General features: G+C 44.0%; 1 long non-coding RNA gene across 4 annotated transcripts in view; it reads left to right on the top strand.

Moving 5' to 3' along the window:
• Positions 1–24390, top strand: part of LOC307189342 — a 417306-nt gene that overhangs the window by 50913 nt on the left and 342003 nt on the right. The window contains exon 1 of one of the 4 annotated variants that reach the window (XR_013829155.1): positions 13576–13594. The exons of the other annotated variants lie outside the window; for them this stretch is intronic. This is a non-coding gene — a long non-coding RNA (uncharacterized lncRNA). Of the gene's footprint in view, positions 1–13575; positions 13595–24390 lie in introns of those variants that run through there. 4 annotated transcript variants of the gene reach the window in all.

Here is a 24390-nt window from a genome sequence, read left to right as displayed (position 1 = left end):
AGTCTACCTCCTGAAATCGGTTTCCTGCAATTCTGCCCCGTTTTCAAGTCCTCTTGGCAGCCTTACTTCAGTATATTTTTGGACGATAGCTGTCATTTATAACTCTGCAGGTTTGTGAATTACAGTGCCCCTGAGCTCCTTTCTTCAACTCGCTTTCTTGTGAGCTGGCCGCAACACCGCAGGATGGCTTCAGGCCCTAATCTGGTTCCGGCACGGCACGCTGAGCCTTTGGTTAATTCCTCTTCCTGGTGGGAAATGAGATTTAAATTTGCCCGTCCAGACACCTCCAGCTAGTCTCTCATTGGTTCTCGCTATTCCTGTTCATCTTCCGCAGAAATTGCAAACTGGGCCAAACAGGAGGTTAAAGGCGCTGACTCTCCATGTGGGGAGAGTGTCAGTAAAGCGTCTGGAATGTTGCACCCCAGTACCAGGGTACGAAAACTGAGACATATTTGAACACGTCTCCCGATCACATGTTGATCATACTCTAGGTTCCACATGCATGTTTTAGCTGAAGGAAGAATACCTTAACCCTGGGTAGTTGAAACCTGTGGAATGGGTACCATGCAATATGACTTCAAAGGGTCTTCATTTGCTCACCGAACCTCTCCAATCCTATCACTGCTGCGTTTATGCCCCTGTACACATGCTTGATTCTCTTTCGGAGACATAGCAATCCATAGGTTTTAAGATACTTACTAGTCAGGTACATTCTTAGGCGTTTAATATGGGGTGTTGAGTCCATTTTGTTGAGCAAGGAGTAGCTCTTGTCTATTCCATATTTGGCTTAAGGCACTTTATCTGTGCTGATTTCAATCTCTGGTTTTATGCAGCACCCCAACTCACCTTTCCCCTTAAGCAAGCATAAGTTGTTTTTCTAAATTTGAGACCCTGTTCTGTTTTGGAATTCAGTTCCTGTGTAGCCAAGTTTACATTCCGTGTATTAGTGATATCTTATGATGTTTCTTTTTCTGTGTGACTTATTTCAGTTAGAATCATCGTACCTGAATCCACTCATTATGCTGCTACGGGCCTGATGACATAGATTTCATTGCTGAGTGATACTGCATTGTACGTAAGTACCACAAGTTCTTTATCCATTTTTCACTTTCTGTGATATTGAACTTGTACGGTAAACGAGGTTCTTGTAAACAGAGGCGTCCCAAACTTTGGGGTGGCTGTGTCTTTTTGATTTTAATTTCCCTAAGCTATAGGACCATAAGTGGAAGTGCCCTAGGCTCTGTTGCTTTGTTTTTTAGATGTTTCAGGAAACACCATACACTTCTCCCGAGTGTCTGTTGGCAATTTACATCCCGCCCATCAGCATAACAAGGCTCCCAGTTCTCCATGGCCTGTCCTGCCTTTCTGGATTTTACACTTTATTCAGGAAAAAACGCATACGCCCTTTTTGGCCAAGTGCATCATTGTGGACGTTCTGCCTCTTTTCCTATGCTTTCAATGCAATTCCAGTCTACCTCCTGAAATCGGTTTCGTGCAATTCTGCCCCGCTTTCAAGTCCTCTTGGCAGCCTTACTTCAGTCTATTTTTGGACGATAGCTGTCATTTATAACTCTGCAGGTTTGTGAATTACAGTGCCCCTGAGCTCCTTTCTTCAACTCGCTTTCTTGTGACCTGGCCGCAACACCGCAGGATGGCTTCAGGCCCTAATCTGGTTCTGGCACGGCATGCTGAGCCTTTGGTTAATTCCTCTTCCTGGTGGGAAATGAGAGTTAAATTTGCCCGTCCAGACACCTCCAGCTAGCCTCTCATTGGTTCTCGCTATTCCTGTTCATCTTCCGCAGAAATTGCAAACTGGGCCAAACAGGAGGTTAAAGGGACTGACTCTCCAAGTGGGGAGAGTGTTAGTAAAGCGTCTGGAATGTTGCACCCGAGTACCAGGGGAGGAAAACTGAGACATATTTGAACACGTCTCCCGATCACATGGTTGATCATACTCTAGGTTCCACATGCATGTTTTAGCTGAAGGAAGAATACCTTAAACCTGGGTAGTTGAAACCCGTGGAATGGGTACCATGCAATATGACTTCAAAGGGTCTTCATTTGCTCACCGAACCTCTCCAATCCTATCACTGCTGCGTTTATGCCCCTGTACACATGCTTGATTCTCTTTCGGAGACATAGCAATCCATAGGTTTTAAGATACTTACTAGTCAGGTACATTCTTAGGCGTTTAATATGGGGTGTTGAGTCCATTTCGTTGAGCAAGGAGTAGCTCTTGTCTATTCCATATTTGGCTTAAGGAACTTTATCTGTGCTCATTTCAATCTCTGTTTTTATGCAGCACCCCAACTCACCTTTACCCTTAAGCAAGAATAAGTTGGTTTTCTAAATTTGAGACCCTGTTCTGTTCTGTAATTCAGTTCCTGTGTAGCCAAGTTTCCATTCCGTGTATTACTGATATCTTATGATGTTTCTTTTTCTGTGTGACTTATTTCAGTTAGAATCATCATACCTGAATCCACTAATTGTGCTGCTAAGGGCCTGATGACACAGATTTCATTGCTGAGTGATATTGCTTTGTAAGTAAATACCACAACTTCTTTATCCATTTTTCACTTTCTGCGATGTTGAACTTGTACTGTAAACGAGGTTCTTGTAAACAGAGCCGTTCCAAACTTTGGGGTGGCTGTGTCTTTTTGATTTTAATTTCCCTAAGCTATAGGACCATAAGTGGAAGTGCCCTAGGCTCTGTTGCTTTGTTTTTTAGATGTTTCAGGAAACAGCATACACTTCTCCCGAGTGGTTGTTGGCAATTTACATCCCGCCCATCAGCATAACAAAGCTCCCAGTTCTCCATGACCTGTCCTGCCTTTCTGGATTTTACACTTTTTTCAGATGGCCCTTTTGACCGGGGGGAAGTGAGACTTCATTGTAGTGCAGATTTCCTTTGCAAGCTTGCTTGGTTGGCCAAAAAGGGCGTATGCGTTTTTTCCTGAATATATTCAGGAAAAAACGCATACGCCCTTTTTGGCCAAGTGCATCATTGTGGACGTTCTGCCTCTTTTCCTATGCTTTCAATGCAATTCCAGTCTACCTCCTGAAATCGGTTTCCTGCAATTCTGCCCCGCTTTCAAGTCCTCTTGGCAGCCTTACTTCAGTCTATTTTTGGACGATAGCTGTCATCTATAACTCTGCAGGTTTGTGAATTACAGTGCCCCTGAGCTCCTTTCTTCAACTCGCTTTCTTTTGAGCTGGCCGCAACATCGCAGGATGGCTTCAGGCCCTAATCTGGTTCCGGTACGGCACGCTGAGCCTTTGGTTATTTCCTCTTCCTGGTGGGAAATGAGAGTTAAATTTGCCCGTCCAGACACCTGCAGCTAGCCTCTCATTGGTTTTCGCTATTCCTGTTCATCTTCCGCAGAAATTGCAAACTGGGCCAAACAGGAGGTTAAAGGGACTGACTCTCCAAGTGGGGAGAGTGTTAGGAAAGCGTCTGGAATGTTGCACCCGAGTACCAGGGTACGAAAACTGAGACATATTTGAACACGTCTCCCGATCACATGGTTGATCATACTCTAGGTTCCACAGGCATGTTTTAGCTGAAGGAAGAATACCTTAAACCTGGGTAGTTGAAACCCGTGGAATGGGTACCATGCAATATGACTTCAAAGGGTCTTCATTTGCTCACCGAACCTCTCCAATCCTATCACTGCTGCGTTTATGCCCCTGTACACATGCTTGATTCTCTTTCGGAGACATAGCAATCCATAGGTTTTAAGATACTTACTAGTCAGGTACATTCTTAGGCGTTTAATATGGGGTGTTGAGTCCATTTCGTTGAGCAAGGAGTAGCTCTTGTCTATTCCATATTTGGCTTAAGGAACTTTATCTGTGCTCATTTCAATCTCTGTTTTTATGCAGCACCCCAACTCACCTTTACCCTTAAGCAAGAATAAGTTGGTTTTCTAAATTTGAGACCCTGTTCTGTTCTGTAATTCAGTTCCTGTGTAGCCAAGTTTACATTCCGTGTATTACTGATATCTTATGATGTTTCTTTTTCTGTGTGACTTATTTCAGTTAGAATCATCATACCTGAATCCACTCATTGTGCTGCTAAGGGCCTGATGACACAGATTTCATTGCTGAGTGATATTGCTTTGTAAGTAAATACCACAACTTCTTTATCCATTTTTCACTTTCTGCGATGTTGAACTTGTACTGTAAACGAGGTTCTTGTAAACAGAGCCGTTCCAAACTTTGGGGTGGCTGTGTCTTTTTGATTTTAATTTCCCTAAGCTATAGGACCATAAGTGGCAGTGCCCTAGGCTCTGTTGCTTTGTTTTTTAGATGTTTCAGGAAACACCATACACTTCTCCCGAGTGTCTGTTGGCAATTTACATCCCGCCCATCAGCATAACAAAGCTCCCAGTTCTCCATGGCCTGTCCTGCCTTTCTGGATTTTACACTTTTTTCAGATGGCCCTTTTGACCTGGGGGAAGTGAGACTTCATTGTAGTGCAGATTTCCTTTGCAAGCTTGCTTGGTTGGCCAAAAAGGGCGTATGCGTTTTTTCCTGAATATATTCAGGAAAAAACGCATACGCCCTTTTTGGCCAAGTGCATCATTGTGGACGTTCTGCCTCTTTTCCTATGCTTTCAATGCAATTCCAGTCTACCTCCTGAAATCGGTTTCCTGCAATTCTGCCCCGCTTTCAAGTCCTCTTGGCAGCCTTACTTCAGTCTATTTTTGGACGATAGCTGTCATTTATAACTCTGCAGGTTTGTGAATTACAGTGCCCCTGAGCTCCTTTCTTCAACTCGCTTTCTTGTGACCTGGCCGCAACACCGCAGGATGGCTTCAGGCCCTAATCTGGTTCCGGCCCGGCATGCTGAGCCTTTGGTTAATTCCTCTTCCTGGTGGGAAATGAGAGTAAAATTTGCCCGTCCAGACACCTCCAGCTAGCCTCTCATTGGTTCTCGCTATTCCTGTTCATCTTCCGCAGAAATTGCAAACTGGGCCAAACAGGAGGTTAAAGGGACTGACTCTCCAAGTGGGGAGAGTGTTAGTAAAGCGTCTGGAATGTTGCCCCCGAGTACCAGGGGAGGAAAACTGAGACATATTTGAACACGTCTCCCGATCACATGGTTGATCATACTCTAGGTTCCACATGCATGTTTTAGCTGAAGGAAGAATAACTTAAACCTGGGTAGTTGAAACCCGTGGAATGGGTACCATGCAATATGACTTCAAAGGGTCTTCATTTGCTCACCGAACCTCTCCAATCCTATCACTGCTGCGTTTATGCCCCTGTACACATGCTTGATTCTCTTTCAGAGACATAGCAATCCATAGGTTTTAAGATACTTACTAGTCAGGTACATTCTTAGGCGTTTAATATGGGGTGTTGAGTCCATTTCGTTGAGCAAGGAGTAGCTCTTGTCTATTCCATATTTGGCTTAAGGAACTTTATCTGTGCTCATTTCAATCTCTGGTTTTATGCAGCACCCCAACTCACCTTTACCCTTAAGCAAGAATAAGTTGGTTTTCTAAATTTGAGACCCTGTTCTGTTCTGTAATTCAGTTCCTGTGTAGCCAAGTTTCCATTCCGTGTATTACTGATATCTTATGATGTTTCTTTTTCTGTGTGACTTATTTCAGTTAGAATCATCATACCTGAATCCACTCATTGTGCTGCTAAGGGCCTGATGACACAGATTTCATTGCTGAGTGATATTGCTTTGTAAGTAAATACCACAACTTCTTTATCCATTTTTCACTTTCTGCGATGTTGAACTTGTACTGTAAACGAGGTTCTTGTAAACAGAGGCGTCCCAAACTTTGGGGTGGCTGTGTTTTTGATTTTAATTTCCCTAAGCTATAGGACCATAAGTGGCAGTGCCCTAGGCTCTGTTGCTTTGTTTTTTAGATGTTTCAGGAAACAGCATACACTTCTCCCGAGTGGTTGTTGGCAATTTACATCCCGCCCATCAGCATAACAAAGCTCCCAGTTCTCCATGGCCTGTCCTGCCTTTCTGGATTTTACACTTTTTTCAGATGGCCCTTTTGGCCGGGGGCAAGTGAGACTTCATTGTAGTGCAGATTTCCTTTGCAAGCTTGCTTGGTTGGCCAAAAAGGGCGTATGCGTTTTTTCCTGAATATATTCAGGAAAAAACGCATACGCCCTTTTTGGCCAAGTGCATCATTGTGGACGTTCTGCCTCTTTTCCTATGCTTTCAATGCAATTTCAGTCTACCTCCTGAAATCGGTTTCCTGCAATTCTGCCCCGCTTTCAAGTCCTCTTGGCAGCCTTACTTCAGTCTATTTTTGGACGATAGCTGTCATTTATAACTCTGCAGGTTTGTGAATTACAGTGCCCCTGAGCTCCTTTCTTCAACTCGCTTTCTTGTGACCTGGTCGCAACACCGCAGGATGGCTTCAGGCCCTAATCTGGTTCCGGTACGGCACGCTGAGCCTTTGGTTATTTCCTCTTCCTGGTGGGAAATGAGAGTTAAATTTGCCCGTCCAGACACCTCCAGCTAGCCTCTCATTGGTTCTCGCTATTCCTGTTCATCTTCCGCAGAAATTGCAAACTGGGCCAAACAGGAGGTTAAAGGCGCTGACTCTCCAAGTGGGGGGAGTGTTAGGAAAGCGTCTGGAATGTTGCACCCGAGTACCAGGGTACGAAAACTGAGACATATTTGAACACGTCTCCCATTCACATGGTTGATCATACTTGGGTTCCACATGCATGTTTTAGCTGAAGGAAGAATACCTTAAACCTGGAGAGTTGAGACCCGTGTAATGGGTACCATGCAATATGACTTCAAAGGGTCTTCATTTGCTCACCGAACCTCTCCAATCCTATCACTGCTGCGTTTATGCCCCTGTACACATGCTTGATTCTCTTTCGGAGACATAGCAATCCATAGGTTTTAAGATACTTACTAGTCAGGTACATTCTTAGGCGTTTAATATGGGGTGTTGAGTCCATTTCGTTGAGCAAGGAGTAGCTCTTGTCTATTCCATATTTGGCTTAAGGAACTTTATCTGTGCTCATTTCAATCTCTGGTTTTATGCAGCACCCCAACTCACCTTTACCCTTAAGCAAGAATAAGTTGGTTTTCTAAATTTGAGACCCTGTTCTGTTCTGTAATTCAGTTCCTGTGTAGCCAAGTTTCCATTCCGTGTATTACTGATATCTTATGATGTTTCTTTTTCTGTGTGACTTATTTCAGTTAGAATCATCATACCTGAATCCACTCATTGTGCTGCTAAGGGCCTGATGACACAGATTTCTTTGCTGAGTGATATTGCTTTGTAAGTAAATACCACAACTTCTTTATCCATTTTTCACTTTCTGCGATGTTGAACTTGTACTGTAAACGAGGTTCTTGTAAACAGAGCCGTTCCAAACTTTGGGGTGGCTGTGTCTTTTTGATTTTAATTTCCCTAAGCTATAGGACCATAAGTGGCAGTGCCCTAGGCTCTGTTGCTTTGTTTTTTAGATGTTTCAGGAAACAGCATACACTTCTCCCGAGTGGTTGTTGGCAATTTACATCCCGCCCATCAGCATAACAAAGCTCCCAGTTCTCCATGACCTGTCCTGCCTTTCTGGATTTTACACTTTTTTCAGATGGCCCTTTTGACCGGGGGGAAGTGAGACTTCATTGTAGTGCAGATTTCCTTTGCAAGCTTGCTTGGTTGGCCAAAAAGGGCGTATGCGTTTTTTCCTGAATATATTCAGGAAAAAACGCATACGCCCTTTTTGGCCAAGTGCATCATTGTGGACGTTCTGCCTCTTTTCCTATGCTTTCAATGCAATTCCAGTCTACCTCCTGAAATCGGTTTCCTGCAATTCTGCCCCGCTTTCAAGTCCTCTTGGCAGCCTTACTTCAGTCTATTTTTGGACGATAGCTGTCATCTATAACTCTGCAGGTTTGTGAATTACAGTGCCCCTGAGCTCCTTTCTTCAACTCGCTTTCTTTTGAGCTGGCCGCAACATCGCAGGATGGCTTCAGGCCCTAATCTGGTTCCGGTACGGCACGCTGAGCCTTTGGTTATTTCCTCTTCCTGGTGGGAAATGAGAGTTAAATTTGCCCGTCCAGACACCTGCAGCTAGCCTCTCATTGGTTTTCGCTATTCCTGTTCATCTTCCGCAGAAATTGCAAACTGGGCCAAACAGGAGGTTAAAGGGACTGACTCTCCAAGTGGGGAGAGTGTTAGGAAAGCGTCTGGAATGTTGCACCCGAGTACCAGGGTACGAAAACTGAGACATATTTGAACACGTCTCCCGATCACATGGTTGATCATACTCTAGGTTCCACATGCATGTTTTAGCTGAAGGAAGAATACCTTAAACCTGGGTAGTTGAAACCCGTGGAATGGGTACCATGCAATATGACTTCAAAGGGTCTTCATTTGCTCACCGAACCTCTCCAATCCTATCACTGCTGCGTTTATGCCCCTGTACACATGCTTGATTCCCTTTCGGAGACATAGCAATCCATAGGTTTTAAGATACTTACTAGTCAGGTACATTCTTAGGCGTTTAATATGCGGTGTTGAGTCCATTTCGTTGAGCAAGGAGTAGCTCTTGTCTATTCCATATTTGGCTTAAGGAACTTTATCTGTGCTCATTTCAATCTCTGTTTTTATGCAGCACCCCAACTCACCTTTACCCTTAAGCAAGAATAAGTTGGTTTTCTAAATTTGAGACCCTGTTCTGTTCTGTAATTCAGTTCCTGTGTAGCCAAGTTTACATTCCGTGTATTACTGATATCTTATGATGTTTCTTTTTCTGTGTGACTTATTTCAGTTAGAATCATCATACCTGAATCCACTCATTGTGCTGCTAAGGGCCTGATGACACAGATTTCATTGCTGAGTGATATTGCTTTGTAAGTAAATACCACAACTTCTTTATCCATTTTTCACTTTCTGCGATGTTGAACTTGTACTGTAAACGAGGTTCTTGTAAACAGAGCCGTTCCAAACTTTGGGGTGGCTGTGTCTTTTTGATTTTAATTTCCCTAAGCTATAGGACCATAAGTGGCAGTGCCCTAGGCTCTGTTGCTTTGTTTTTTAGATGTTTCAGGAAACACCATACACTTCTCCCGAGTGTCTGTTGGCAATTTACATCCCGCCCATCAGCATAACAAAGCTCCCAGTTCTCCATGGCCTGTCCTGCCTTTCTGGATTTTACACTTTTTTCAGATGGCCCTTTTGACCTGGGGGAAGTGAGACTTCATTGTAGTGCAGATTTCCTTTCCAAGCTTGCTTGGTTGGCCAAAAAGGGCGTATGCGTTTTTTCCTGAATATATTCAGGAAAAAACGCATACGCCCTTTTTGGCCAAGTGCATCATTGTGGACGTTCTGCCTCTTTTCCTATGCTTTCAATGCAATTCCAGTCTACCTCCTGAAATCGGTTTCCTGCAATTCTGCCCCGCATTCAAGTCCTCTTGGCAGCCTTACTTCAGTCTATTTTTGGACGATAGCTGTCATTTATAACTCTGCAGGTTTGTGAATTACAGTGCCCCTGAGCTCCTTTCTTCAACTCGCTTTCTTGTGACCTGGCCGCAACACCGCAGGATGGCTTCAGGCCCTAATCTGGTTCCGGCCCGGCATGCTGAGCCTTTGGTTAATTCCTCTTCCTGGTGGGAAATGAGAGTAAAATTTGCCCGTCCAGACACCTCCAGCTAGCCTCTCATTGGTTCTCGCTATTGCTGTTCATCTTCCGCAGAAATTGCAAACTGGGCCAAACAGGAGGTTAAAGGGACTGACTCTCCAAGTGGGGAGAGTGTTAGTAAAGCGTCTGGAATGTTGCACCCGAGTACCAGGGGAGGAAAACTGAGACATATTTGAACACGTCTCCCGATCACATGGTTGATCATACTCTAGGTTCCACATGCATGTTTTAGCTGAAGGAAGAATAACTTAAACCTGGGTAGTTGAAACCCGTGGAATGGGTACCATGCAATATGACTTCAAAGGGTCTTCATTTGCTCACCGAACCTCTCCAATCCTATCACTGCTGCGTTTATGCCCCTGTACACATGCTTGATTCTCTTTCAGAGACATAGCAATCCATAGGTTTTAAGATACTTACTAGTCAGGTACATTCTTAGGCGTTTAATATGGGGTGTTGAGTCCATTTCGTTGAGCAAGGAGTAGCTCTTGTCTATTCCATATTTGGCTTAAGGAACTTTATCTGTGCTCATTTCAATCTCTGGTTTTATGCAGCACCCCAACTCACCTTTACCCTCAAGCAAGAATAAGTTGGTTTTCTAAATTTGAGACCCTGTTCTGTTCTGTAATTCAGTTCCTGTGTAGTCAAGTTTCCATTCCGTGTATTACTGATATCTTATGATGTTTCTTTTTCTGTGTGACTTATTTCAGTTAGAATCATCATACCTGAATCCACTCATTGTGCTGCTAAGGGCCTGATGACACAGATTTCATTGCTGAGTGATATTGCTTTGTAAGTAAATACCACAACTTCTTTATCCATTTTTCACTTTCTGCGATGTTGAACTTGTACTGTAAACGAGGTTCTTGTAAACAGAGGCGTCCCAAACTTTGGGGTGGCTGTGTTTTTGATTTTAATTTCCCTAAGCTATAGGACCATAAGTGGCAGTGCCCTAGGCTCTGTTGCTTTGTTTTTTAGATGTTTCAGGAAACACCATACACTTCTCCCGAGTGGTTGTTGGCAATTTACATCCCGCCCATCAGCATAACAAGGCTCCCAGTTCTCCATGGCCTGTCCTGCCTTTCTGGATTTTACACTTTTTTCAGATGGCCCTTTTGGCCGGGGACAAGTGAGACTTCATTGTAGTGCAGATTTCCTTTGCAAGCTTGCTTGGTTGGCCAAAAAGGGCGTATGCGTTTTTTCCTGAATATATTCAGGAGAAAACGCATACGCCCTTTTTGGCCAAGTGCATCATTGTGGACGTTCTGCCTCTTTTCCTATGCTTTCAATGCAATTTCAGTCTACCTCCTGAAATCGGTTTCCTGCAATTCTGCCCCGCTTTCAAGTCCTCTTGGCAGCCTTACTTCAGTCTATTTTTGGACGATAGCTATCATTTATAACTCTGCAGGTTTGTGAATTACAGTGCCCCTGAGCTCCTTTCTTCAACTCGCTTTCTTGTGACCTGGTTCCAACACCGCAGGATGGCTTCAGGCCCTAATCTGGTTCCGGTACGGCACGCTGAGCCTTTGGTTATTTCCTCTTCCTGGTGGGAAATGAGAGTTAAATTTGCCCGTCCAGACACCTCCAGCTAGCCTCTCATTGGTTCTCGCTATTCCTGTTCATCTTCCGCAGAAATTGCAAACTGGGCCAAACAGGAGGTTAAAGGCGCTGACTCTCCAAGTGGGGGGAGTTTTAGGAAAGCGTCTGGAATGTTGCACCCGAGTACCAGGGTACGAAAACTGAGACATATTTGAACACGTCTCCCATTCACATGGTTGATCATACTTGGGTTCCACATGCATGTTTTAGCTGAAGGAAGAATACCTTAAACCTGGAGAGTTGAGACCCGTGTAATGGGTACCATGCAATATGACTTCAAAGGGTCTTCATTTGCTCACCGAACCTCTCCAATCCTATCACTGCTGCGTTTATGCCCCTGTACACATGCTTGATTCTCTTACGGAGACATAGCAATCCATAGGTTTTACGATACTTACTAGTCAGGTACATTCTTAGGCGTTTAATATGCGGTGTTGAGTCCATTTCGTTGAGCAAGGAGTAGCTCTTGTCTATTCCATATTTGACTTAAGGAACTTTATCTGTGCTCATTTCAATCTCTGGTTTTATGCAGCACCCCAACTCACCTTTACCCTTAAGCAAGCATAAGTTGGTTTTCTAAATTTGAGACCCTGTTCTGTTCTGTAATTCAGTTCCTGTGTAGCCAAGTTTACATTCCGTGTATTACTGATATCTTATGATGTTTCTTTTTCTGTGTGACTTATTTCAGTTAGAATCATCATACCTGAATCCACTCATTGTGCTGCTAAGGGCCTGATGACATAGATTTCATTGCTGAGTGATATTGCTTTGTAAGTAAATACCACAACTTCTTTATCCATTTTTCACTTTCTGCGATGTTGAACTTGTACTGTAAACGAGGTTCTTGTAAACAGAGGCGTCCCAAACTTTGGGGTGGCTGTGTCTTTTTGATTTTAATTTCCCTAAGCTATAGGACCATAAGTGGCAGTGCCCTAGGCTCTGTTGCTTTGTTTTTTAGATGTTTCAGGAAACACCATACACTTCTCCTGAGTGTCTGTTGGCAATTTACATCCCGCCCATCAGCATAACAAGGCTCCCAGTTCTCCATGGCCTGTCCTGCCTTTCTGGATTTTACACTTTTTTCAGATGGCGCTTTTGACCGGGGGGAAGTGAGACTTCATTGTAGTGCAGATTTCCTTTGCAAGCTTGCTTGGTTGGCCAAAAAGGGCGTATGCGTTTTTTCCTGAATATATTCAGGAAAAAACTCCTATGCCCTTTTTGGCCAAGTGCATCATTCTGGACGCTCTGCCTCTTTTCCTATGCTTTCAATGCAATTTCAGTCTACCTCCTGAAATCGGTTTCCTGCAATTCTGCCCCGCTTTCAAGTCCTCTTGGCAGCCTTACTTCAGTCTATTTTTGGACGATAGCTGTCATTTATAACTCTGCAGGTTTGTGAATTACAGTGCCCCTGAGCTCCTTTCTTCAACTCGCTTTCTTGTGACCTGGTCGCAACACCGCAGGATGGCTTCAGGCCCTAATCTGGTTCCGGTACGGCACGCTGAGCCTTTGGTTATTTCCTCTTCCTGGTGGGAAATGAGAGTTAAATTTGCCCGTCCAGACACCTCCAGCTAGCCTCTCATTGGTTCTCGCTATTCCTGTTCATCTTCCGCAGAAATTGCAAACTGTGCCAAACAGGAGGTTAAAGGCGCTGACTCTCCAAGTGGGGAGAGTGTTAGTAAAGCGTCTGGAATGTTGCACCCGAGTACCAGGGGAGGAAAACTGAGACATATTTGAACACGTCTCCCGATCACATGGTTGATCATACTCTGGGTTCCACATGCATGTTTTAGCTGAAGGAAGAATACCTAAAACCTGGGTAGTTGAAACCCGTGGAATGGCTACCATGCAATATGACTTCAAAGGGTCTTCATTTGCTCACCGAACCTCTCCAATCCTATCACTGCTGCGTTTATGCCCCTGTACACATGCTTGATTCTCTTTCGGAGACATAGCAATCTATAGGTTTTACGATACTTACTAGTCAGGTACATTCTTAGGCGTTTAATATGCGGTGTTGAGTCCATTTCGTTGAGCAAGGAGTAGCTCTTATCTATTCCATATTTGACTTAAGGAACTTTATCTGTGCTCATTTCAATCTCTGGTTTTATGCAGCACCCCAACTCACCTTTACCCTTAAGCAAGCATAAGTTGGTTTTCTAAATTTGAGACCCTGTTCTGTTCTGTAATTCAGTTCCTGTGTAGCCAAGTTTCCATTCCGTGTATTACTGATATCTTATGATGTTTCTTTTTCTGTGTGACTTATTTCAGTTAGAATCATCATACCTGAATCCACTCATTGTGCTGCTAAGGGCCTGATGACACAGATTTCATTGCTGAGTGATATTGATTTGTAAGTAAATACCACAACTTCTTTATCCATTTTTCACTTTCTGCGATGTTGAACTTGTACTGTAAACGAGGTTCTTGTAAACAGAGGCATCCCAAACTTTGGGGTGGCTGTGTCTTTTTGATTTTAATTTCCCTAAGCTATAGGACCATAAGTGGAAGTGCCCTAGGCTCTGTTGCTTTGTTTTTTAGATGTTTCAGGAAACACCATACACTTCTCCCAAGTGTCTGTTGGCAATTTACATCCCGCCCATCAGCATAACAAGGCTCCCAGTTCTCCATGGCCTGTCCTGCCTTTCTGGATTTTACACTTTTTTCAGATGGCCCTTTTGACCGGGGGGAAGTGAGACTTCATTGTAGTGCAGATTTCCTTTGCAAGCTTGCTTGGTTGGCCAAAAAGGGCGTATGCGTTTTTTCCTGTATATATTCAGGAAAAACGCATACGCCCTTTTTGGCCAAGTGCGTCATTCTGGACGTTCTGCCTCTTTTCCTATGCTTTCAATGCAATTCCAGTCTACCTCCTGAAATCGGTTTCCTGCAATTCTGCCCCGCTTTCAAGTCCTCTTGGCAGCCTTACTTCAGTCTATTTTTGGACGATAGCTGTCATTTATAACTCTGCAGGTTTGTGAATTACAGTGCCCCTGAGCTCCTTTCTTCAACTCGCTTTCTTGTGACCTGGCCGCAACACCGCAGCATGGCTTCAGGCCCTAATCTGGTTCCGGCACGGCACGCTGAGCCTTTGGTTAATTCCTCTTCCTGGTGGGAAATGAGAGTTAAATTTGCCCGTCCAGACACCTCCAGCTAGCCTCTCATTGGTTCTCACTATTCCTGTTCATCTTCCGCAGAAATTGCAAACTGGGCCAAACAGGAGGTTAAGGGGACTGACTCTCCAAGTGGGGAGAGTGTTAGTAAAGCGTCTGGAATGTTGCACCCGAGTACCAGGGGAGGAAAACTGAGACATATTTGAACACGTCTCCCGATCACATGGTTGATCATACTCTAGGTTCCACATGCATGTTTTAGCTGAAGGAAGAATACCTTAAACCTGGGTAGTTGAAACCCGTGGAATGGGTACCATGCAATATGACTTCAAAGGGTCTTCATTTGCTCACCGAACCTCTCCAATCCTATCACTGCTGCGTTTATGCCCCTGTACACATGCTTGATTCTCTTTCGGAGACATAGCAATCCATAGGTTTTAAGATACTTAGTAGTCAGGTACATTCTTAGGCGTTTAATATGGGGTGTTGAGTCCATTTCGTTGAGCAAGGAGTAGCTCTTGTCTATTCCATATTTGGCTTAAGGAACTTTATCTGTGCTCATTTCAATCTCTGGTTTTATGCAGCACCCCAACTCACCTTTACCCTTAAGCAAGAATAAGTTGGTTTTCTAAATTTGAGACCCTGTTCTGTTCTGTAATTCAGTTCCTGTGTAGCCAAGTTTCCATTCCGTGTATTACTGATATCTTATGATGTTTCTTTTTCTGTGTGACTTATTTCAGTTAGAATCATCATACCTGAATCCACTCATTGTGCTGCTAAGGGCCTGATGACACAGATTTCATTGCTGAGTGATATTGCTTTGTAAGTAAATACCACAACTTCTTTATCCATTTTTCACTTTCTGCGATGTTGAACTTGTACTGTAAACGAGGTTCTTGTAAACAGAGCCGTTCCAAACTTTGGGGTGGCTGTGTCTTTTTGATTTTAATTTCCCTAATCTATAGGACCATAAGTGGAAGTGCCCTAGGCTCTGTTGCTTTGTTTTTTAGATGTTTCAGGAAACACCATGCACTTCTCCCAAGTGTCTGTTGGCAATTTACATCCCGCCCATCAGCATAACAAGGCTCCCAGTTCTCAATGGCCTGTTGCCTTTCTGGATTTTACACTTTTTTCAGATGACCCTTTTGGCCGGGGGGGAAGTGAGACTTCATTGTAGTGCAGATTTCCTTTGCAAGCTTGCTTGGTTGGCCAAAAAGGGCGTATGCGTTTTTTCCTGAATATATTCAGGAAAAAACGCATACGCCCTTTTTGGCCAAGTGCATCATTGTGGACGTTCTGCCTCTTTTCCTATGCTTTCAATGCAATTCCAGTCTACCTCCTGAAATCGGTTTCCTGCAATTCTGCCCCGCTTTCAAGTCCTCTTGGCAGCCTTACTTCAGTCTATTTTTGGACGATAGCTGTCATTTATAACTCTGCAGGTTTGTGAATTACAGTGACCCTGAGCTCCTTTCTTCAACTCGCTTTCTTGTGACCTGGCCGCAACACCGCAGGGTGGCTTCAGGCCCTAATCTGGTTCCGGCCCGGCATGCTGAGCCTTTGGTTAATTCCTCTTCCTGGTGGGAAATGAGAGTTAAATTTGCCCGTCCAGACACCTCCAGCTAGCCTCTCATTGGTTCTCGCTATTCCTGTTCATCTTCCGCAGAAATTGCAAACTGGGCCAAACAGGAGGTTAAAGGCGCTGACTCTCCAAGTGGGGGGAGTGTTAGTAAAGCGTCTGGAATGTTGCACCCGAGTACCAGGGGAGGAAAACTGAGACATATTTGAACACGTCTCCCATTCACATGGTTGATCATACTTGGGTTCCACATGCATGTTTTAGCTGAAGGAAGAATACCTTAAACCTGGAGAGTTGAGACCCGTGTAATGGGTACCATGCAATATGACTTCAAAGGGTCTTCATTTGCTCACCGAACCTCTCCAATCCTATCACTGCTGCCTTTATGCCCTTGTACACATGCTTGATTCTCTTTTGGAGACACAGCAATCCATAGGTTTTACGATACTTACTAGTCAGGTACATTCGTAGGCGTTTAATATGCGGTGTTGAGTCCATTTCGTTGAGCAAGGAGTAGCTCTTGTCTATTCCATATTTGACTTAAGGAACTTTATCTGTGCTCATTTCAATCTCTGGTTTTATGCAGCACCCCAACTCACCTTTACCCTTAAGCAAGAATAAGTTGGTTTTCTAAATTTGAGACCCTGTTCTGTTCTGTAATTCAGTTCCTGTGTAGCCAAGTTTACATTCCGTGTATTACTGATATCTTATGATGTTTCTTTTTCTGTGTGACTTATTTCAGTTAGAATCATCATACCTGAATCCACTCATTGTGCTGCTAAGGGCCTGATGACACAGATTTCATTGCTGAGTGATATTGCTTTGTAAGTAAATACCACAACTTCTTTATCCATTTTTCACTTTCTGCGATGTTGAACTTGTACTGTAAACGAGGTTCTTGTAAACAGAGCCGTTCCAAACTTTGGGGTGGCTGTGTCTTTTTGATTTTAATTTCCCTAAGCTATAGGACCATAAGTGGAAGTGCCCTAGGCTCTGTTGCTTTGTTTTTTAGATGTTTCAGGAAACACCATACACTTCTCCCGAGTGGTTGTTGGCAATTTACATCCCGCCCATCAGCATAACAAAGCTCCCAGTTCTCCATGACCTGTCCTGCCTTTCTGGATTTTACACTTTTTTCAGATGGCCCTTTTGACCGGGGGGAAGTGAGACTTCATTGTAGTGCAGATTTCCTTTGCAAGCTTGCTTGGTTGGCCAAAAAGGGCGTATGCGTTTTTTCCTGAATATATTCAGGAAAAAACGCATACGCCCTTTTTGGCCAAGTGCATCATTGTGGACGTTCTGCCTCTTTTCCTATGCTTTCAATGCAATTCCAGTCTACCTCCTGAAATCGGTTTCCTGCAATTCTGCCCCGCTTTCAAGTCCTCTTGGCAGCCTTACTTCAGTCTATTTTTGGACGATAGCTGTCATCTATAACTCTGCAGGTTTGTGAATTACAGTGCCCCTGAGCTCCTTTCTTCAACTCGCTTTCTTTTGAGCTGGCCGCAACATCGCAGGATGGCTTCAGGCCCTAATCTGGTTCCGGTACGGCACGCTGAGCCTTTGGTTATTTCCTCTTCCTGGTGGGAAATGAGAGTTAAATTTGCCCGTCCAGACACCTGCAGCTAGCCTCTCATTGGTTTTCGCTATTCCTGTTCATCTTCCGCAGAAATTGCAAACTGGGCCAAACAGGAGGTTAAAGGGACTGACTCTCCAAGTGGGGAGAGTGTTAGGAAAGCGTCTGGAATGTTGCACCCGAGTACCAGGGTACGAAAACTGAGACATATTTGAACACGTCTCCCTATCACATGGTTGATCATACTCTAGGTTCCACAGGCATGTTTTAGCTGAAGGAAGAATACCTTAAACCTGGGTAGTTGAAACCCGTGGAATGGGTACCATGCAATATGACTTCAAAGGGTCTTCATTTGCTCACCGAACCTCTCCAATCCTATCACTGCTGCGTTTATGCCCCTGTACACATGCTTGATTCTCTTTCGGAGACATAGCAATCCATAGGTTTTAAGATACTTACTAGTCAGGTACATTCTTAGGCGTTTAATATGCGGTGTTGAGTCCATTTCGTTGAGCAAGGAGTAGCTCTTGTCTATTCCATATTTGGCTTAAGGAACTTTATCTGTGCTCATTTCAATCTCTGGTTTTATGCAGCACCCCAACTCACCGTTACTCTTAAGCAAGCATAAGTTGTTTTTCTAAATTTGAGACCCTGTTCTGTTCTGTAATTCAGTTCCTGTGTAGCCAAGTTTACATTCCGTGTAATACTGATATCTTATGATGTTTCTTTTTCTGTGTGACTTATTTCAGTTAGAATCATCATACCTGAATCCACTCATTGTGCTGCTAAGGGCCTGATGACACAGATTTCATTGCTGAGTGATATTGCTTTGTAAGTGAATACCACAACTTCTTTATCCATTTTTCACTTTCTGCGATGTTGAACTTGTACTGTAAACGAGGTTCTTGTAAACAGAGCCGTTCCAAACTTTGGGGTGGCTGTGTCTTTTTGATTTTAATTTCCCTAATCTATAGGACCATAAGTGGAAGTGCCCTAGGCTCTGTTGCTTTGTTTTTTAGATGTTTCAGGAAACACCATACACTTCTCCCAAGTGTCTGTTGGCAATTTACATCCCGCCCATCAGCATAACAAGGCTCCCAGTTCTCAATGGCCTGTTGCCTTTCTGGATTTTACACTTTTTTCAGATGGCCCTTTTGGCCGGGGGGGAAGTGAGACTTCATTGTAGTGCAGATTTCCTTTGCAAGCTTGCTTGGTTGGCCAAAAAGGGCGTATGCGTTTTTTCCTGAATATATTCAGGAAAAAACGCATACGCCCTTTTTGGCCAAGTGCATCATTGTGGACGTTCTGCCTCTTTTCCTATGCTTTCAATGCAATTCCAGTCTACCTCCTGAAATCGGTTTCCTGCAATTCTGCCCCGCTTTCAAGTCCTCTTGGCAGCCTTACTTCAGTCTATTTTTGGACGATAGCTGTCATTTATAACTCTGCAGGTTTGTGAATTACAGTGACCCTGAGCTCCTTTCTTCAACTCGCTTTCTTGTGACCTGGCCGCAACACCGCAGGGTGGCTTCAGGCCATAATCTGGTTCCGGCCCGGCATGCTGAGCCTTTGGTTAATTCCTCTTCCTGGTGGGAAATGAGAGTTAAATTTGCCTGTCCAGACACCTCCAGCTAGCCTCTCATTGGTTCTCGCTATTCCTGTTCATCTTCCGCAGAAATTGCAAACTGGGCCAAACAGGAGGTTAAAGGCGCTGACTCTCCAAGTGGGGGGAGTGTTAGTAAAGCGTCTGGAATGTTGCACCCGAGTACCAGGGGAGGAAAACTGAGACATATTTGAACACGTCTCCCATTCACATGGTTGATCATACTTGGGTTCCACATGCATGTTTTAGCTGAAGGAAGAATACCTTAAACCTGGAGAGTTGAGACCCGTGTAATGGGTACCATGCAATATGACTTCAAAGGGTCTTCATTTGCTCACCGAACCTCTCCAATCCTATCACTGCTGCGTTTATGCCCTTGTACACATGCTTGATTCTCTTTTGGAGACACAGCAATCCATAGGTTTTACGATACTTACTAGTCAGGTACATTCGTAGGCGTTTAATATGCGGTGTTGAGTCCATTTCGTTGAGCAAGGAGTAGCTCTTGTCTATTCCATATTTGACTTAAGGAACTTTATCTGTGCTCATTTCAATCTCTGGTTTTATGCAGCACCCCAACTCACCTTTACCCTTAAGCAAGAATAAGTTGGTTTTCTAAATTTGAGACCCTGTTCTGTTCTGTAATTCAGTTCCTGTGTAGCCAAGTTTACATTCCGTGTATTACTGATATCTTATGATGTTTCTTTTTCTGTGTGACTTATTTCAGTTAGAATCATCATACCTGAATCCACTCATTGTGCTGCTAAGGGCCTGATGACATAGATTTCATTGCTGAGTGATATTGCTTTGTAAGTAAATACCACAACTTCTTTATCCATTTTTCACTTTCTGCGATGTTGAACTTGTACTGTAAACGAGGTTCTTGTAAACAGAGGCGTCCCAAACTTTGGGGTGGCTGTGTCTTTTTGATTTTAATTTCCCTAAGCTATAGGACCATAAGTGGCAGTGCCCTAGGCTCTGTTGCTTTGTTTTTTAGATGTTTCAGGAAACACCATACACTTCTCCTGAGTGTCTGTTGGCAATTTACATCCCGCCCATCAGCATAACAAGGCTCCCAGTTCTCCATGGCCTGTCCTGCCTTTCTGGATTTTACACTTTTTTCAGATGGCGCTTTTGACCGGGGGGAAGTGAGACTTCATTGTAGTGCAGATTTCCTTTGCAAGCTTGCTTGGTTGGCCAAAAAGGGCGTATGCGTTTTTTCCTGAATATATTCAGGAGAAAACGCATACGCCCTTTTTGGCCAAGTGCATCATTGTGGACGTTCTGCCTCTTTTCCTATGCTTTCAATGCAATTTCAGTCTACCTCCTGAAATCGGTTTCCTGCAATTCTGCCCCGCTTTCAAGTCCTCTTGGCAGCCTTACTTCAGTCTATTTTTGGACGATAGCTGTCATTTATAACTCTGCAGGTTTGTGAATTACAGTGCCCCTGAGCTCCTTTCTTCAACTCGCTTTCTTGTGACCTGGTCGCAACACCGCAGGATGGCTTCAGGCCCTAATCTGGTTCCGGTACAGCACGCTGAGCCTTTGGTTATTTCCTCTTCCTGGTGGGAAATGAGAGTTAAATTTGCCCGTCCAGACACCTCCAGCTAGCCTCTCATTGGTTCTCGCTATTCCTGTTCATCTTCCGCAGAAATTGCAAACTGGGCCAAACAGGAGGTTAAAGGCGCTGACTCTCCAAGTGGGGGGAGTGTTAGGAAAGCGTCTGGAATGTTGCACCCGAGTACCAGGGGAGGAAAGCTGAGACATATTTGAACACGTCTCCCATTCACATGGTTGATCATACTTGGGTTCCACATGCATGTTTTAGCTGAAGGAAGAATACCTTAAACCTGGAGAGTTGAGACCCGTGTAATGGGTACCATGCAATATGACTTCAAAGGGTCTTCATTTGCTCACCGAACCTCTCCAATCCTATCACTGCTGCCTTTATGCCCTTGTACACATGCTTGATTCTCTTTTGGAGACATAGCAATCCATAGGTTTTACGATACTTACTAGTCAGGTACATTCGTAGGTGTTTAATATGCGGTGTTGAGTCCATTTCGTTGAGCAAGGAGTAGCTCTTGTCTATTCCATATTTCACTTAAGGAACTTTATCTGTGCTCATTTCAATCTCTGGTTTTATGCAGCACCCCAACTCACCTTTACCCTTAAGCAAGCATAAGTTGGTTTTCTAAATTTGAGACCCTGTTCTGTTCTGTAATTCAGTTCCTGTGTAGCCAAGTTTACATTCCGTGTATTACTGATATCTTATGATGTTTCTTTTTCTGTGTGACTTATTTCAGTTAGAATCATCGTACCTGAATCCACTCATTATGCTGCTACGGGCCTGATGACATAGATTTCATTGCTGAGTGATACTGCATTGTACGTAAGTACCACAAGTTCTTTATCCATTTTTCACTTTCTGCGATGTTGAACTTGTACTGTAAACGAGGTTCTTGTAAACAGAGCCGTTCCAAACTTTGGGGTGGCTGTGTCTTTTTGATTTTAATTTCCCTAAGCTATAGGACCATAAGTGGAAGTGCCCTAGGCTCTGTTGCTTTGTTTTTTAGATGTTTCAGGAAACACCATACACTTCTCCCAAGTGTCTGTTGGCAATTTACATCCCGCCCATCAGCATAACAAGGCTCCCAGTTCTCAATGGCCTGTTGCCTTTCTGGATTTTACACTTTTTTCAGATGGCCCTTTTGACCGGGGGGAAGTGAGACTTCATTGTAGTGCAGATTTCCTTTGCAAGCTTGCTTGGTTGGCCAAAAAGGGCGTATGTGTTTTTTCCTGAATATATTCAGGAAAAAACGCATACGCCCTTTTTGGCCAAGTGCATCATTGTGGACGTTCTGCCTCTTTTCCTATGCTTTCAATGCAATTCCAGTCTACCTCCTGAAATCGGTTTCCTGCAATTCTGCCCCGCTTTCAAGTCCTCTTGGCAGCCTTACTTCAGTCTATTTTTGAACGATAGCTGTCATTTATAACTCTGCAGGTTTGTGAATTACAGTGCCCCTGAGCTCCTTTCTTCAACTCGCTTTCTTGTGACCTGGCCGCAACACCGCAGCATGGCTTCAGGCCCTAATCTGGTTCCGGCACGGCACGCTGAGCCTTTGGTTAATTCCTCTTCCTGGTGGGAAATGAGAGTTAAATTTGCCCGTCCAGACACCTCCAGCTAGTCTCTCATTGGTTCTCGCTATTCCTGTTCATCTTCCGCAGAAATTGCAAACTGGGCCAAACAGGAGGTTAAAGGGACTGACTCTCCAAGTGGGGAGAGTGTTAGTAAAGCGTCTGGAATGTTGCACCCGAGTACCAGGGTACGAAAACTGAGACATATTTGAACACGTCTCCCGATCACATGGTTGATCATACTCTAGGTTCCACATGCATGTTTTAGCTGAAGGAAGAATACCTTAAACCTGGGTAGTTGAAACCCGTGGAATGGGTACCATGCAATATGACTTCAAAGGGTCTTCATTTGCTCACCGAACCTCTCCAATCCTATCACTGCTGTGTTTATGCCCCTGTACACATGCTTGATTCTCTTTCGGAGACATAGCAATCCATAGGTTTTAAGATACTTACTAGTCAGGAACATTCTTAGGCGTTTAATATGGGGTGTTGTGTCCATTTCGTTGAGCAAGGAGTAGCTCTTGTCTATTCCATATTTGGCTTAAGGAACTTTATCTGTGCTCATTTCAATCTCTGGTTTTATGCAGCACCCCAACTCACCTTTACCCTTAAGCAAGAATAAGTTGGTTTTCTAAATTTGAGACCCTGTTGTGTTCTGTAATTCAGTTCCTGTGTAGCCAAGTTTACATTCCGTGTATTACTGATATCTTATGATGTTTCTTTTTCTGTGTGACTTATTTCAGTTAGAATCATCATACCTGAATCCACTCATTGTGCTGCTAAGGGCCTGATGACACAGATTTCATTGCTGAGTGATATTGCTTTGTAAGTAAATACCACAAGTTCTTTATCCATTTTTCACTTTCTGCGATGTTGAACTTGTACTGTAAACGAGGTTCTTGTAAACAGAGCCGTTCCAAACTTTGGGGTGGCTGTGTCTTTTTGATTTTAATTTCCCTAAGCTATAGGACCATAAGTGGAAGTGCCCTAGGTTCTGTTGCTTTGTTTTTTAGATGTTTCAGGAAACACCATACACTTCTCCCGAGTGGTTGTTGGCAATTGACATCCCGCCCATCAGCATAACAAGGCTCCCAGTTCTCCATGGCCTGTCCTGCCTTTCTGGATTTTACACTTTTTTCAGATGGCCCTTTTGACCGGGGAGAAGTGAGACTTCATTGTAGTGCAGATTTCCTTTGCAAGCTTGCTTGGTTGGCCAAAAAGGGCGTATGCGTTTTTTCCTGAATATATTCAGGAAAAAACGCATACGCCCTTTTTGGCCAAGTGCATCATTGTGGACGTTCTGCCTCTTTTCCTATGCTTTCAATGCAATTCCAGTCTACCTCCTGAAATCGGTTTCCTGCAATTCTGCCCCGCTTTCAAGTCCTCTTGGCAGCCTTACTTCAGTCTATTTTTGGACGATAGCTGTCATTTATAACTCTGCAGGTTTGTGAATTACAGTGCCCCTGAGCTCCTTTCTTCAACTCGCTTTCTTTTGAGCTGGCCGCAACACCACAGGATGGCTTCAGGCCCTAATCTGGTTCCGGTACGGCACGCTGAGCCTTTGGTTATTTCCTCTTCCTGGTGGGAAATGAGAGTTAAATTTGCCCGTCCAGACACCTCCAGCTAGCCTCTCATTGGTTCTCACTATTCCTGTTCATCTTCCGCAGAAATTGCAAACTGGGCCAAACAGGAGGTTAAAGGCGCTGACTCTCCAAGTGGGGAGAGAGTTAGTAAAGCATCTGGAATGTTGCACCCGAGTACCAGGGGAAGAAAACTGAGACATATTTGAACACGTCTCCCGATCACATGGTTGATCATACTCTGGGTTCCACATGCATGTTTTAGCTGAAGGAAGAATACCTAAAACCTGGGTAGTTGAAACCCGTGGAATGGGTACCATGCAATATGACTTCAAAGGGTCTTCATTTGCTCACCGAACCTCTCCAATCCTATCACTGCTGCGTTTATGCCCCTGTACACATGCTTGATTCTCTTTCGGAGACATAGCAATCCATAGGTTTTAAGATACTTACTAGTCAGGTACATTCTTAGGCGTTTAATATGCGGTGTTGAGTCCATTTCGTTGAGCAAGGAGTAGCTCTTGTCTATTCCATATTTGGTTTAAGGAACTTTATCTGTGCTCATTTCA

The sequence above is a fragment of the Stenella coeruleoalba genome (genome assembly GCF_951394435.1).
Source record: "Stenella coeruleoalba genome assembly, chromosome: 7".
Taxonomy (NCBI): Eukaryota; Metazoa; Chordata; class Mammalia; order Artiodactyla; family Delphinidae; genus Stenella; species Stenella coeruleoalba.
Note: the sequence above shows the minus strand (reverse complement) of the source record. Positions and strands in the feature narration are given on the sequence as shown.